Source organism: Heloderma suspectum, chromosome 6 (genome assembly GCF_057233095.1).
Source record: "Heloderma suspectum isolate Gila_16-S chromosome 6, 16-S_ref, whole genome shotgun sequence".
Lineage (NCBI taxonomy): Eukaryota > Metazoa > Chordata > Lepidosauria > Squamata > Helodermatidae > Heloderma > Heloderma suspectum.
Genome location: NC_139463.1, coordinates 101,033,831 through 101,047,401, shown reverse-complemented (window position 1 = coordinate 101,047,401; position 13,571 = coordinate 101,033,831). Strand labels below are relative to the sequence as shown.

The 13,571-nt window shown below is 45.5% G+C and overlaps 1 protein-coding gene across 1 annotated transcript in view; it reads left to right on the top strand.

Moving 5' to 3' along the window:
* The first annotated feature begins 7,430 nt into the window (after nucleotides 1-7,430).
* CNOT3 (CCR4-NOT transcription complex subunit 3) overlaps nucleotides 7,431-13,571 on the top strand; it is a 31,809-nt gene continuing 25,668 nt past the window's right edge. Inside the window, exon 1 of the mRNA XM_084805630.1 lies at nucleotides 7,431-7,530. The gene's annotated coding sequence lies outside the window, so the exon portion shown is untranslated. The remainder of the gene's footprint in view (nucleotides 7,531-13,571) is intronic.

Genomic DNA, 13,571 nt, shown 5'->3' with positions numbered 1-13,571 from the left:
GTAATCCAGTCCTTTTGGGGGATTGGGGGAAGGGTAGGGTAGGAGAGAACTTTAAGGAAATTCTCCACATGAATTCTGGGATTAGGAGCCTCTAGTGACAGGGCTGTTATTTTACATCCTGCCCACACCACAATCTTCCTACACCTTCTGCACAGCTTTGTCTTCCAGTATTAGGTATAGAATTTGCAATGCTAAAATGATCACCTTATGTTTGGTTTCAAATGTTGTTGTTGTTCAGTCGTTCAGTCGTATCCGACTTCGTGACCCCATGGACCATAGCACGCCAGGCCTTCCTGTCCTGCACTCTCTCCTGGAGTGAGCTCAAGTTCATATTCATTGCATCGGTGATGCTATCTAGCCATCTCATCCTCTGCCATCCCCTTCTCCTTTTGCCTTCAGTCTTTCCCAGCATCAGGGTCTTTTCCAGAGAGTTTTCTCTTCGCATTAGGTGGCCAAAATATTTCAGCTTCAGCTTCAGTATCTGTCCTTCCAATGAGCACTCAGGGTTGATTTCCTTTAGGATGGACTGATTTGACCTCCTTGCAGTCCAGGGGACTCGTAAGAGTCTTCTCCAGCACCACAGTTCGAAAGCATCAATTCTTCGGCGCTCAGCCTTCCTTATAGTCCAGCTCTCACAGCCATACATTACTACTGGGAAAACCATAGCTTTGATTTGACGGACCTTTGTTGACAAGGTGATGTCTCTGCTTCTTACTATGCTGTCTAGGTTGGCCATCGCTTTCCTCCCAAGGAGCAAGCGTCTTTTAATTTCATGGCTACAGTCACCATCTGCGGTGATCGTGGAGCCCAAGAAAGTAAAATCTGTCACTGCTTCCATTTCTTCCCCTTCTATACGCCAGGAAGTGATGGGGCCACATGCCATGATCTTCGTTTTTTTAATGTTGAGTTTCAAACCAGCTTTTGCACTCTCCTCTTTCACCCTCAACAAGAGGCTCTTGAGATCCTCTTCGCTTTCTGCCATTAGGGTGGTATTGTCTGCATATCGGAGGTTGTTGATAATTCTCCCAGCAATCTTAATTCCGACCTCTGATTCATCCAACCCGGCGTTTCTCATGATGTACTCTGCATATAAGTTAAATAAGCAGGGTGACAATATGCAGCCTTGTCGTACTCGTTTCCCAATTTTGAACCACTCGGTTGTTCCACGTCTGGTTCTTACTGTTGCTTCTTGACCCTCATACTGGCTTCTCAGGAGACAGGTAAGGTGGTCTGGTACTCCCATCACTTTCAGAATTTGCCAGAGTTCGTTGTGATCCACACAATCAAAGGCTTTAGCGTAGTCAATGAAGCAGAAATAGACGTTTTTCTGGAATTCTCTTGCTTTCTCCATGATCCAGCGAATGTTGGCGATTTGATCTCTAGTTCCTCTGCCTCTTCGAAACCCAGCTTGTACTTCCGGTAGTTCTCGGTTCGCATACTACTGAAGCCTAGCTTGTAGGATTTTGAGCATCACCTTGCTGGCATGTGAAATGAGCGCAATTGTGCGGTAGTTTGAACACTCTTTGGCGTTGCCCTTCTTTGGAATTGGAATGTAAACTGACCTTTTCCAGTCTTGCGGCCACTGTTGAGTGTTCCAAATTTGTTGGCATATTGAGTGCAGCACTTTAACAGCATCATCTTTTAGGATTTTAAATAGCTCAGCTGGAATAATGTCATCTCTGCTAGCTTTGTTGTTACTAATGCTTGCTAAGGCCCACTTGACTTTACTCTCGAGGATGTCCGGCTCAGGTTCAGTGACCGCACTATCATGGCTATCAGGGACATTCAGATCTTTCCTGTATAGTTCTTCTGTGTATTCTTTCCACCTCTTCTTAATCTCATCTGCATCTGTTAGGTCCCTGCCTTCTTTGTCCTTTATCATGCCCGTCTTTGCACAAAACGGTCCCTTGAGATCTCCGATTTTCTTGAAAAGATCTCTAGTCTTTCCCATTCTGTTGTTTTCCCCGATTTCTTTGCATTGTTCATTTAAGAAGGCCTTCTTGTCTCTCCTTGCTATTCTCTGGAACTCTGCATTCAGTTGGGTATATCTTCCCCTTTCTCCCTTGCTTTTCGCTTCCCTTCTTTCCTCAGCTACTTGTAAAGCCTCATCAGACAGCCACTTGGCTTTCTTGCATCTCTTTTTCTTTGGGATGGATTTCGTTGCTGCCTCCTGAACAACGTTACGGACCTCCGTCCATAGTTCCTCAGGCACTCTGTCTATCAGGTCGAATCCCTGAAATCTATTCCTCACCTCCACTGTATCTTCATAAGGGATATGATTTAGGTCATACCTGAATGGTTTAGTGGTTTTCCCTACGTTCTTCAATTTAAGCCGACATTTTGCAAGAAGCAGCTCTACTAAACATGTTTACATAGTACAACAACCCTGAATTGAGATAATGGCTACAGTACCCACTAATGACAAAGCATTCCTGTGTGTGTGTTGGTCTTATCTCTTTGCTAATTTTTCTAGGGTTGGTGTACATCCCCGCTTCCATATGGAACAATTAGTACTGTCCATCAGAAAATAGTCCTGTTCAGTAATTGTCTAATTGTAAGGGCCTAGCCCAGAGTTTCTGACTGCTGTGGCATGGGGCCAAAGCAACAGGAGGACTAGGCTTAACCAGCTGGATCATACAAACAAATATTCAGTGAATAAAACACAGCTACGGCTGTGTTTTTGTGCTGCTGTAAGCTTTTCCTCCCCTTCATGGATCACTGCCTTGTTGTGGCGAAGGGGCTTGCTTAACTCAGTGAAGCCATAAGCTATGCCGTGCAGGGCCACCCAAGACGGACAGGTCATGGCAGAGAGTTCTGACAAAATGTGGTCCGCTGGAGAAGGAAATGGCAACCCACTCCAGTATCCTTGCCAAGAAAACCCCATGGAACGTATACAAGGCTAAAAGAGATGACGCCGGAAGATGAGCCCCTCAGGTCGGAAGGTGTCCAATATACTACTGGGGAAGAGCAGAGGGTATTTCCAAGTAGCACCAGAAAGAGTGAAGTGGCTGGGCCAAAGTCGAAAGGACACTCAGCTGTGGATGTGTCTGGTGGTGAAAAGAAAATCCGATGCTGTAAAGAACAATATTGTTTAGGAACCTGGAATGTCAGATCAATGAATCAAGGTAAGCTGGAGGTGGTCAAACATGAGATGGCAAGATTGAACATGGACATCTTGGGAATCAGCGAACTACAATGGACAGGCATGGGCGAATTTAATTCAGGTGACCATCATATCTACTATTGTGGGCAAGAATCCCTTAGAAGAAATGGAGTAGCACTCATAGTCAACAAAAGGGTGGGAAAAGCAGTACTGGGGTACAATCTTAAAAACGATTGAATGATCTCAGTACGAATCCAAGGCAAACCATTCAACATCACAGTAATTCAAGTCTATGCCCCAACCACTGATGCTGAAGAAGCTGAGGTTGATCGGTTCTATGAAGACCTACAACACCTTCTAGAACTAACACCAAAAAAAATGTCCTCTTCATCATAGGGGATTGGAATGCTAAAGTAGGAAGCTAAGAAATCACTGGGATAACAGGCAAGCATGGCCTTGGTGTACAAAATGAAGCAGGACAAAAGCTAATAAGAGTTTTGCCAAGAGAACACGCTGATCATAGCAAACACTCTTTTCCAACAGCACAAGAGGCGACTCTACACATGGACATCACCAGATGGTCAATATCAAAATCAGATTGATTATGTCCTTTGCAGCCAAAGATGGAGAAGCTCTATACAGTGAGTAAAAACAAGACCTGGAGCTGACTGTGGCTCAGATCATGAGCTGCTTCTTGCAAAATGTCGGCTTAAATTGAAGAACGTAGGGAAAACCACTAAACCATTCAGGTATGACCTAAATCATATCCCTTCTGAATATACAGTGGAGGTGAGGAATAGATTTCAGGGATTCGACCTGATAGACAGAGTGCCTGAGGAACTATGGACGGAGGTCCGTAACGTTGTTCAGGAGGCAGCAACGAAATCCATCCCAAAGAAAAAGAGATGCAAGAAAGCCAAGTAGCTGTCTGATGAGGCTTTACAAGTATCTGAGGAAAGAAGGGAAGCGAAAAGCAAGGGAGAAAGGGGAAGATCTATCCAACTGAATGCAGAGTTCCAGAGAATAGCAAGGAGAGACAAGAAGGCCTTCTTAAATGAACAATGCAAAGAAATCGGGGAAAACAACAGAATGGGAAAGACTAGAGATCTTTTCAAGAAAATCGGAGATCTCAAGGGACCATTTTGTGCAAAGACGGGCATGATAAAGGACAAAGAAGGCAGGGACCTAACAGATGCAGATGAGATTAAGAAGAGGTGGAAAGAATACACAGAAGAACTATACAGGAAAGATCTGAATGTCCCTGATAGCCATGATAGTGCGGTCACTGAACCTGAGCCGGACATCCTCGAGAGTAAAGTCAAGTGGGCCTTAGCAAGCATTAGTAACAACAAAGCTAGCAGAGATGACATTATTCCAGCTGAGCTATTTAAAATCCTAAAAGATGATGCTGTTAAAGTGCTGCACTCAATATGCCAACAAATTTGGAACACTCAACAGTGGCCGCAAGACTGGAAAAGGTCAGTTTACATTCCAATTCCAAAGAAGGGCAACGCCAAAGAGTGTTCAAGCTACCGTACAATTGCACTCATTTCACATGCCAGCAAGGTGATGCTCAAAATCCTACAAGCTAGGCTTCAGCAGTATGCGAACCGAGAACTACCGGAAGTACAAGCTGGGTTTCGAAGAGGCAGAGGAACTAGAGATCAAATCGCCAACATTCGCTGGATCATGGAGAAAGCAAGAGAATTCCAGAAAAACGTCTATTTCTGCTTCATTGACTACGCTAAAGCCTTTGATTGTGTGGATCACAACGAACTCTGGCAAATTCTGAAATTGATGGGAGTACCAGACCACCTTACCTGTCTCCTGAGAAGCCCGTATGAGGGTCAAGAAGCAACAGTAAGAACCAGACGTGGAACAACCGAGTGGTTCAAAATTGGGAAAGGAATATGACAAGGCTGCATATTGTCACCCTGTTTATTTAACTTATATGCAGAGTACATCATGAGAAACGCCGGGTTGGATGAATCAGAGGTCGGAATTAAGATTGCTGGGAGAATTATCAACAACCTCCGATATGCAGACGATACCACCCTAATGGCAGAAAGCGAAGAGGATCTCAAGAGCCCCTTGTTGAGGGTGAAAGAGGAGAGTGCAAAAGCTGGTTTGAAACTCAACATTAAAAAAAACTAAGATCATGGCATCTGGCCCCATCACTTCCTGGCGTATAGAAGGGGAAGAAATGGAAGCAGTGACAGATTTTACTTTCTTGGGCTCCACGATCACCGCAGATGGTGACTGTAGCCATGAAATTAAAAGACGCTTGCTCCTTGGGAGGAAAGCGATGGCCAACCTAGACAGCATAGTAAGAAGCAGAGACATCACCTTGTCGACAAAGGTCCGTCTAATCAAAGCTATGGTTTTCCCAGTAGTAATGTATGGCTGTGAGAGCTGGACTATAAGGAAGGCTGAGCGCCGAAGAATTGATGCTTTCGAACTGTGGTGCTGGAGAAGACTCTTACGAGTCCCCTGGACTGCAAGGAGGTCAAATCAGTCCATCCTAAAGGAAATCAACCCTGAGTGCTCATTGGAAGGACAGATACTGAAGCTCAAATATTTTGGCCACCTAATGCGAAGAGAAAACTCTCTGGAAAAGACCCTGATGCTGGGAAAGATTGAAGGCAAAAGGAGAAGGGGACAGCAGAGGATGAGATGGCTAGATAGCATCACCGATGCAATGAATATGAACTTGAGCACGCTCCGGGAGAGAGTGCAGGACAGGAAGGCTATGGTCCCTGGGGTCACGAAGAGTCGGACACGACTGAACGACTGAACAACAAACTTTTCCTCCAAACTTAATATTTTGTTGTGCCTATTTTATGTGGTAGAGCTATATGGAGAAAATCGATAGGCCTATCACAGTGTTATAAACCTGGCGTCATTGAAGCTGATGCGTCTTGACCCAGCACGGCTCTTCTTATATTAATGGAGAATGGCAGTAGAAAAGGTTTTGGGGAAGCACCTCTGGACCAACCTCTATCCAGGGTCCCTCCAGTTGTTCTGGACTACAACTTCCAGTATTCCTAACCATTGGTCATGTTGGCTAGGGCTGATGGGAGTTCAAGTCCAACACATCTGGAGGGCGCCATGTTGGGGAAGGCTGCTCTGGACTTTTGTGACCAGTTAGTGAACAATATTAGGTTGGATGCAGGTGGTATAAGGCAGCTTTGCAGGTTCATATGTAAGAAGCAGGTAAAGAGGGAAGGAGCTCTTCTGCAGTGTTTCCAAAGTATGACAGAAGCAAGGTGGCCTCCTGTGTTCTCCTTCTCTGTACCTTGTTCACTTTTTTGTCCCTAGTGTGTACAGTCCAAGAATGCCCCTGCATTTGCATAACAGCACCAATATATAACATTTGCGGAAGCTGCCCTAATTAAAGATGCTCTTTTACCGCTGTTGTGTATGTGGTAGGCCCTGTCCTAGCTGTATATTGGTCAATGCTGAAGGCATTAACAATAGTTATTAAGAATAATGATGATGCGATTTGGTCCGAAGGCAGGGGCAAGCTGCAGCCGGCAGTGAAAAATAGAACGCGTAGAGATTTCATTACTATCTACCTGGCAGTGAGGTAATTCCCTCCTCGGTTATTGGCTGTTGTGAATTTAAGTGACAGTGACTTGTTCTAATAAGATTCTTCCACTGACGTCCTTACCCCGCCCCGCTCCTGTACTCATTTACTGTAACCCGCCTCACAACGTGTTTGCCAATACAAAGGAGGAAGCGGGCTTGGGACGGCATAGCTGTCCAATGGGAGGGCAACATGTGCAGGCTTACTTCACTACGGCCAATGGGGAAGCACGGCCGTGAAATAACCCGCGCCTACGCCCACTAACGGTAGCTTCCAAAGAGGAAGAGCATCAGATTGAGTGGCGCCATTATTATCCAATAACTACTCTTCTGCTCACGAGTGTTCGCGTCAGAAAAGGAAAGCCAATAATCGAAGAGTACGATTTGAGGGACATTTCTATTGTCCATTAGGAAACTTCTCTTGACACAAGACCCACCTTTTCGGCTTGTTTTTTCGCGGAGTGGTAGGCATGGTCAGACTGAATATATCCGCGCCATCTAAGCCAATCACTGCACAAAAATGCTTTGACGGACACCGCCTCTTGACAAATAATTCCTAAGCATTCCTATAAATGACAGCTGCGGCTGCGCCGCGTTGTCCCGCCCCTATTTCCCTCCACCATCCCCTTCTCTACCACCCAATAAAAACAGAGGGAAACATGAAGGGCGGGAGGGTCCACCAATAGACTTCAGGGAGAGGCGGGTCGAGTGAAAGGAGAGGGGGGTAGGCTGCCGCCATCTTGGATGCCGCGGAGCCCGAGAGAGGGGGGAGAGGGAAGAGGGGGAGAGAGGGAAAAAGAGAGAGAGAGAGAGAGAGAGACCCGGAGACCCCGGAGCCGCCGGTGAGAGAGCGAGAAGGGGCGGGGCCTAGCCTAGGGGCGGGGCCTACGAGTATCTGTGGGGCTCCGTAGGGGGCGTGGCCAATGGGGTCTATAGGGGGCTCTATAGGGGGTGGATGCTAAACAGGGGGAGGATGTTTCTGTAGTGGGGGGGGGGGAGGAAATCTGTAGGTGAAAAAGGCTTGGGGGTTTCGTGGTGCCACGAACCGTAAGGTCCATAAAGGGGGCCCAGTGGGGGACGGTGGGAGTGATGTGATTCCATAGGTAGGACCTGTACCTATAGGGTGTGGGGCCCATGTGTCCTTATGGTCAAAGGTGAGGGCGGGGTGGAGTAGCAGCCACCTCTGGTCGGAGGATATGGGGCTGGTGCGATGGTATATGGGCTACTTTGAGTTGTGCGGGGTGTGGGGGGAGTTGTGCGTCCTGTGTTTCTCTAGGAGACTTATGCATGCAACCTATATGGTGATGCTGCTGGGGGAGGCCCACTGAGGGGCTTGTGAATGTAGTTGCAGAAACCAAGGAACTCTTTTTAGAAAGACCCACAGCATGTACAGGTTTTGCACGTGATGTGAATGAGTATTGGGGATGTGTGTCTAAGGTGGTGGTGGTGGTGAAGATCTGTAGTACTTCTGTCCCAAGGGGATATCCAGTGGCTGGAAAGGACTTATTAGCATTGGCAGGATAAGGACCTCTCTAACTCTAAGTAGCGTCAAAGTGATAAGAATTTGTATTACTGGAGGAATTTGCGGATAGCTCTGCAACGTGTCTAAATAATGCAAAATAAACAAACAGCCTTCCATTTGCTTCTTTTCCCCAATTGATCCTGCTTTTGCTAGCGATGGATATGGACAAGGTGCTGTACAGAGGACTTAAGCTGCATCCTCTTGTCCATGGGAAGGTTTGCTGGCTTTTGAGATTTCATCAGCCTACCCACACACTTTGCAGCCTTAAGGGATAGAAACTTGTTTCTTCTTCTTCCCCTCCCCCCACAATTGAAAGCAGAAATTTGTAAGGTGCATAATACTGTCTGCACCCAATGCTAGATTTCTACATTTATGTGATACTATAGACAAATATAAGCAACCTTTGCCTGTGATGTTGAAAGTACTTTACAGTCCTCATTTTAGTCATCTTCATAGCAGTACTGTAGGGGAAAAAAATCAAGACTGGGAAAAATCTCAAAAGCTTGGAAAACCATTTGCTTAAAAACCGATGCTGCTATCCAAGAAACTGAATCTCCCCTTCTTCCCACAGTCTGTCTCCAGGGTTGGTGCTTAAAAATAGGGGGCTTTATTGTAGGAATCTGAAATATTTCTCCTGCCCTGTAAGGTAGTGTGTCATTAATACTGTACCATAATAGGGTGGTGGTAGTGCTCCTGCACAGGCTGAATCCTTGCCTTATTTTTTCCCCAGATTCTGGGTTCAGGAGATGCAGCAGATTTGGGTCTTGTAGTTCAGTGGTAGAGAACACTCTTTGCTATATAAATTTATTGTATGTATATATTTTAAACATTTATATTCTGCTTTCTCAACTCATATGAGCTTCCCAATGCAGCTCACAACTAAACTGTCAAAAATAATCTAAGCACAATACTTTAACAGTAGTAGTAGTAATCATAAGCAATGCAGAAAATTTTAGAAAGAAAAGAAACCAAGAAGGCAAAAGACACATCACACTTATCACACCATAGGCCTGTTAAAATAGTCTTCAGGCAGTGTTGAAACTCTATCAGTGTTTGAACCAAGTTGCTGTCCTGGGGCAGGGAGATCTATAACCTGGGGGCTACCATGAAGAAGGCCGTTCTCACATCACCACTGGCTAAATCTCTGGTGATGGCAAGATATAGAGAAGGTCTTCTCCTGATGATCTGAGTGGAAAGGCAGACTTGTAAAGTCTCAGGTTCAATCCCCACCACTTCCAGTTAAGCAGCCTTCTCCAACCTGGGTCCCTCCAGAGGTTTTGACCTACAACTTCCATCATTCCTGACCCATGGCCATGAGAGGAGTTGAGGTCCAAAACATCTGGGAGGACTCTAGCTGGGGAAGACTGAGTGAAATGATATCTGAGGGCTTGAGGCCTGGGAAAACCACTGCGAGATAGAATACATAAATATGAGCCAGGTGAGCTAAGTGGCTAAGTTGTTATAAGGCAGCTTAATATGTTTTGATGTTAACACTGTACAGCAGGGCCCTCTGGATGTGTTGGACTACACTCCCATAATTGATCATGCTGGCTGGGAATTCTGGAACTTGTAGTCAAACATCTGGAGTGCAGCAGGTTGGGGGAAGGCTGCTGTACAGTTAGGGAATGGAGGCTGTGAGTGGGTGCACACTGAAGCCACAGCTGAGGTGGGATTTGGATTCCTGTTGACTAGACCACATTAACTTATGGTAGGTTAACGGCAAGGCTGTCCCTAAATCTCTTGACACTGGAAAGCTGGGAAATTACTGCATGATAAAATATATTAGTAGATGTTAATCAGATGGCTTGATGACAGTGTTTCCTCTTTGGAGGGGTGGGTCTTTCCAGATAGTTACGTTATTAAAGCACAGGATGCAGATATCTCTGTTTGATGTTGGGATTCTGTTGCAGAAAAACTGCATTTTCCCAGCATGCCAACTACAGCTGGGGAAAATGCCATTTTCCTTCCATGTTGCATGTCCTTTGCAATTGTGACTGTAGTGTGGAAAGCTTGTTGTTTAAGTACCATGGGCCTACCTGTTGGGACAATATCTGTGATGTCACTTACGATGACCAGTGTAACTTCTCCCCCCCTGCCCCCCCATGCCACAGTGAACGTTTTCTTTCATTTTGTAGTTACAGAAATCTTTGGAGCAGGGCTGGGGAACATGTGGCCCTCCAGATGTTGCTGGACTGCAACTCTCATCAGTCCTAGCCAACAGAGCCAATGGTGAGGACTTGCAATCCAAAATCACCTGGAAGGCTACATGTTCCCATCCCTTCTTTAGAGACTGCATGCACCCTCGTGTTGCACCATTCAAGGGCAGTAATGCTTATTTAGGCCTTGAAAAACATCCATGCAAAAGCTGCTAAATATTGGCAAAGATGCTCTTCTCCCAGCAACAGCACCCCTCCCTTTGTTTTATGGACTGTCTCCTACCTTGTTTAATTTTTCTTTAGCTTGTTGAAGGCTCGTGTGTTCCTCTCTCCTGCAGTCCCCCCCCCCGAGTGTTTAAAAAGAAAGATCTGAGTCAGCTTCACCCTCCCTCTTTTGATATTATTATCCCTATATTGCAGATCCCTGGCGAGGCTGAGAGAAAGTGGCTTTCTTAAGGCCACCTAGTGAGTTCATAACAGATGGGATTTAAATCCAGGATTCCCTGATTTGCAACTCAGTCTCTTAGTTGCTCCTTCAGGGAGGCCACACATCAATGGAGCATAGGCTGGTCACACATTGAATGCTGCCATGAATATGGGAACCAATGCCAGGCAGATATGGCAGAGCATCACGGTGGGTGGGGTGGGACAGGGTCAGGTAGAGCAATTCCTTACCCACTGCCCACACTGCCATCCTGGTCTGCAAATGTCACGTTTCAGTTGGGTGCCAGAGGTCCAGGATCGTGTGTCGCTTCTATATGTTCTTGTATCCATGGCCTCCTCTGCAGCAAGTTCCCCCATGCCAATCCCATGGGGATTGCATAGAGCACTTATATAGAAGTATAGAGAGGATTATAGAGAAGAAGAAAACTATGGCTGGTTAAAGAGGCGTTCACTTTGCGGGATCTTGAGGATAAATGCCGGGGCGGCCAGGGCTGTGGAACACCCCATAACAAGGCCCTGGGTAAATGGTGTGCTAGGAACAACGTAGCTGGAGTTGAAAAGCTGTTGCAAAATTGGGCTGCCTGTTGCTCGCTGCTCATCAGGGTAGTGCCCCTAAGGCTGCAATCCTGAGCATGCTTTATTAGGAAGCAGTTCTCATTGGAGAAAGTGAGACTGACTTCCTAGTCAAAAAGCATAGCATTTGGTGGTAAGATTGCTGCAGTTATGCTTCTTTTTGGCCCCAGGGACTCCACCTGGGCCAAAGCCCAGTCCTTTCCAACTTGCAGGATATATGTTTCAACAATTCAGAAGCCTCTTGAACTAGGTTAAATAGGTTGATTTGGAGAGGGTGGATAGAAAGTGATTATCTCGCAAAAAACACACTCAGTTGCTCATGCAGTGAAATCCATTGGTGGGAAAAGACAAAAAGAAGTGTTTCTATATGCAACACATAACACATGAGTAGGCATCCTGGAGACCTCCAGATGTTTTGGACTGCAACTCCCTTAATCCCTGTCTGGGGCTTCTGGCAGTTGGAATCCAAAACGTCTGGAGAGCACCAGGTTGACCACTCCTGACATAATAGAAGTGGCAGTGACCAATAATGGAGATGGGTTTAGAAAAAGAAAAAAAGAATGAGAAAAAGTTGTGGAAGGCAGGTTATCAGTTGCATCTATGAGCTCCCATTTCTAATGTTTATTTCACTATTTGCCATGGTAGGGCAGCATAGTGTAGTGCAGCCTTCCCCAACCTGGTGCATTCCAGATGTGTTGGAGAACAACTTCGTTCATCCCCAGCCAGCATGGCCAATTGTCAGGGCACCAGGTTTGGGAAGGCTGGAGTAGTGGTTAGTTTTGACATCATGAATTTGTGCCATCTGTCCTTTCTCTTCTTTTTACTTCCCAGTAAATTTAAGCAAGCTTCTGTTTCTATCCAGGGTTCTGTCTTCCTCATTCCCTCCTTTTTATATTACTGTTGTGCTGGGATCAAGCCTATGGTCCAGCCACTCCTGCATCCGCCTTTAATCAATGACCAGATGTTATGAATACACAGGATATTTTCTCCCACTTGGTGTTGACTCTCTTCTGTGACTCTAAACAAATAACTAGCCTTCTCAAGATGTTTTTTCCATCTTTTCTAAGAAATAACATCTTCAAGGCTGCATAAGTTTTCAAAAACTACTTAACATTGGATTTTGAAGTTTGTTTATTTAAAATTTGAGTTCAAAGTCGTCTTTTCTACATAAAAGAATGAACCTGGGCAAAAAGTGCCATTTGACGTCAAGTATTATATATCTGCCACAACTGGTCATGTACTTATATTGTGCAAGTTAGGAATTTTTAGGCTGCAATCCTATATCCGCTTACCTGGAAGTAAGCTTGATTGAACTCACTGGGACTTACTTCTGAGTACATGTGTATAGGATTCCATGGCTGAGACTCTTAGGCAGATAGCACAGACATGCACATTCTGTGTCATGGAGAGAAACACTGTTCTGCTCACGAATGACCCGCTCTCACTTCTGGAGGTTTCCTGGTGCTTAGATTTCCAAGCAAATGCTCTTGCTTAATGTTCTTACAGCTATGTACAGAGAGAGCTAAACCAAAATGCTTAATTTCACCATTGCTCCATGTAAGGCAAAATCAGTCTGTAGTGCAAGAGGCCTATGAGCTCCATGAACAGAATTTGCAGATATATGTTCCTGCGTAGCATACATGCTCTGTAACTGTATATAGTTGTAAACATATACTTTAACAGCTGTAGCAACAAGTTAGCATGTATGGTTGTTCAGGATATCTGAGGTGCAGCCCAAGTCAGTGCATGTTGATTGAGAAGTAACTTCCAGGGAGTTCACTGGTGTGCATGAGACTGCAGTCTTTGAAAGCTGGAAATGGGATTTAATTTCACCCTTTTACTTGAGTTAAATCAGTGACTTAAACTGCCTTGATTTAAAATCAACCCACCCAGGCTCCGAGTAAACTACACAGGTACTGCTGTCCAGTAAATAAAGATATGACATTCAAACCTTCACAGTGACTTTCAGTCTTCTCTTCTAGGGAACCCTGTGGCTCTTCAGAAGCTTATTAGGAGTTTCTCTGTAAGATGTTCAGTAACTGTGGTCAAGTTTCTCAGAATGACTGTTGTGTGTCTGCAGGGAGAAGCCATAGCTCAGTGGCAGAGCCCCTGCATTGCATGCAGAAGGTCCCAGGTTCAATCCCCGGCATCTCCAGGTAAGGCAGGAGAAAACCCTCCCTGCAGACCT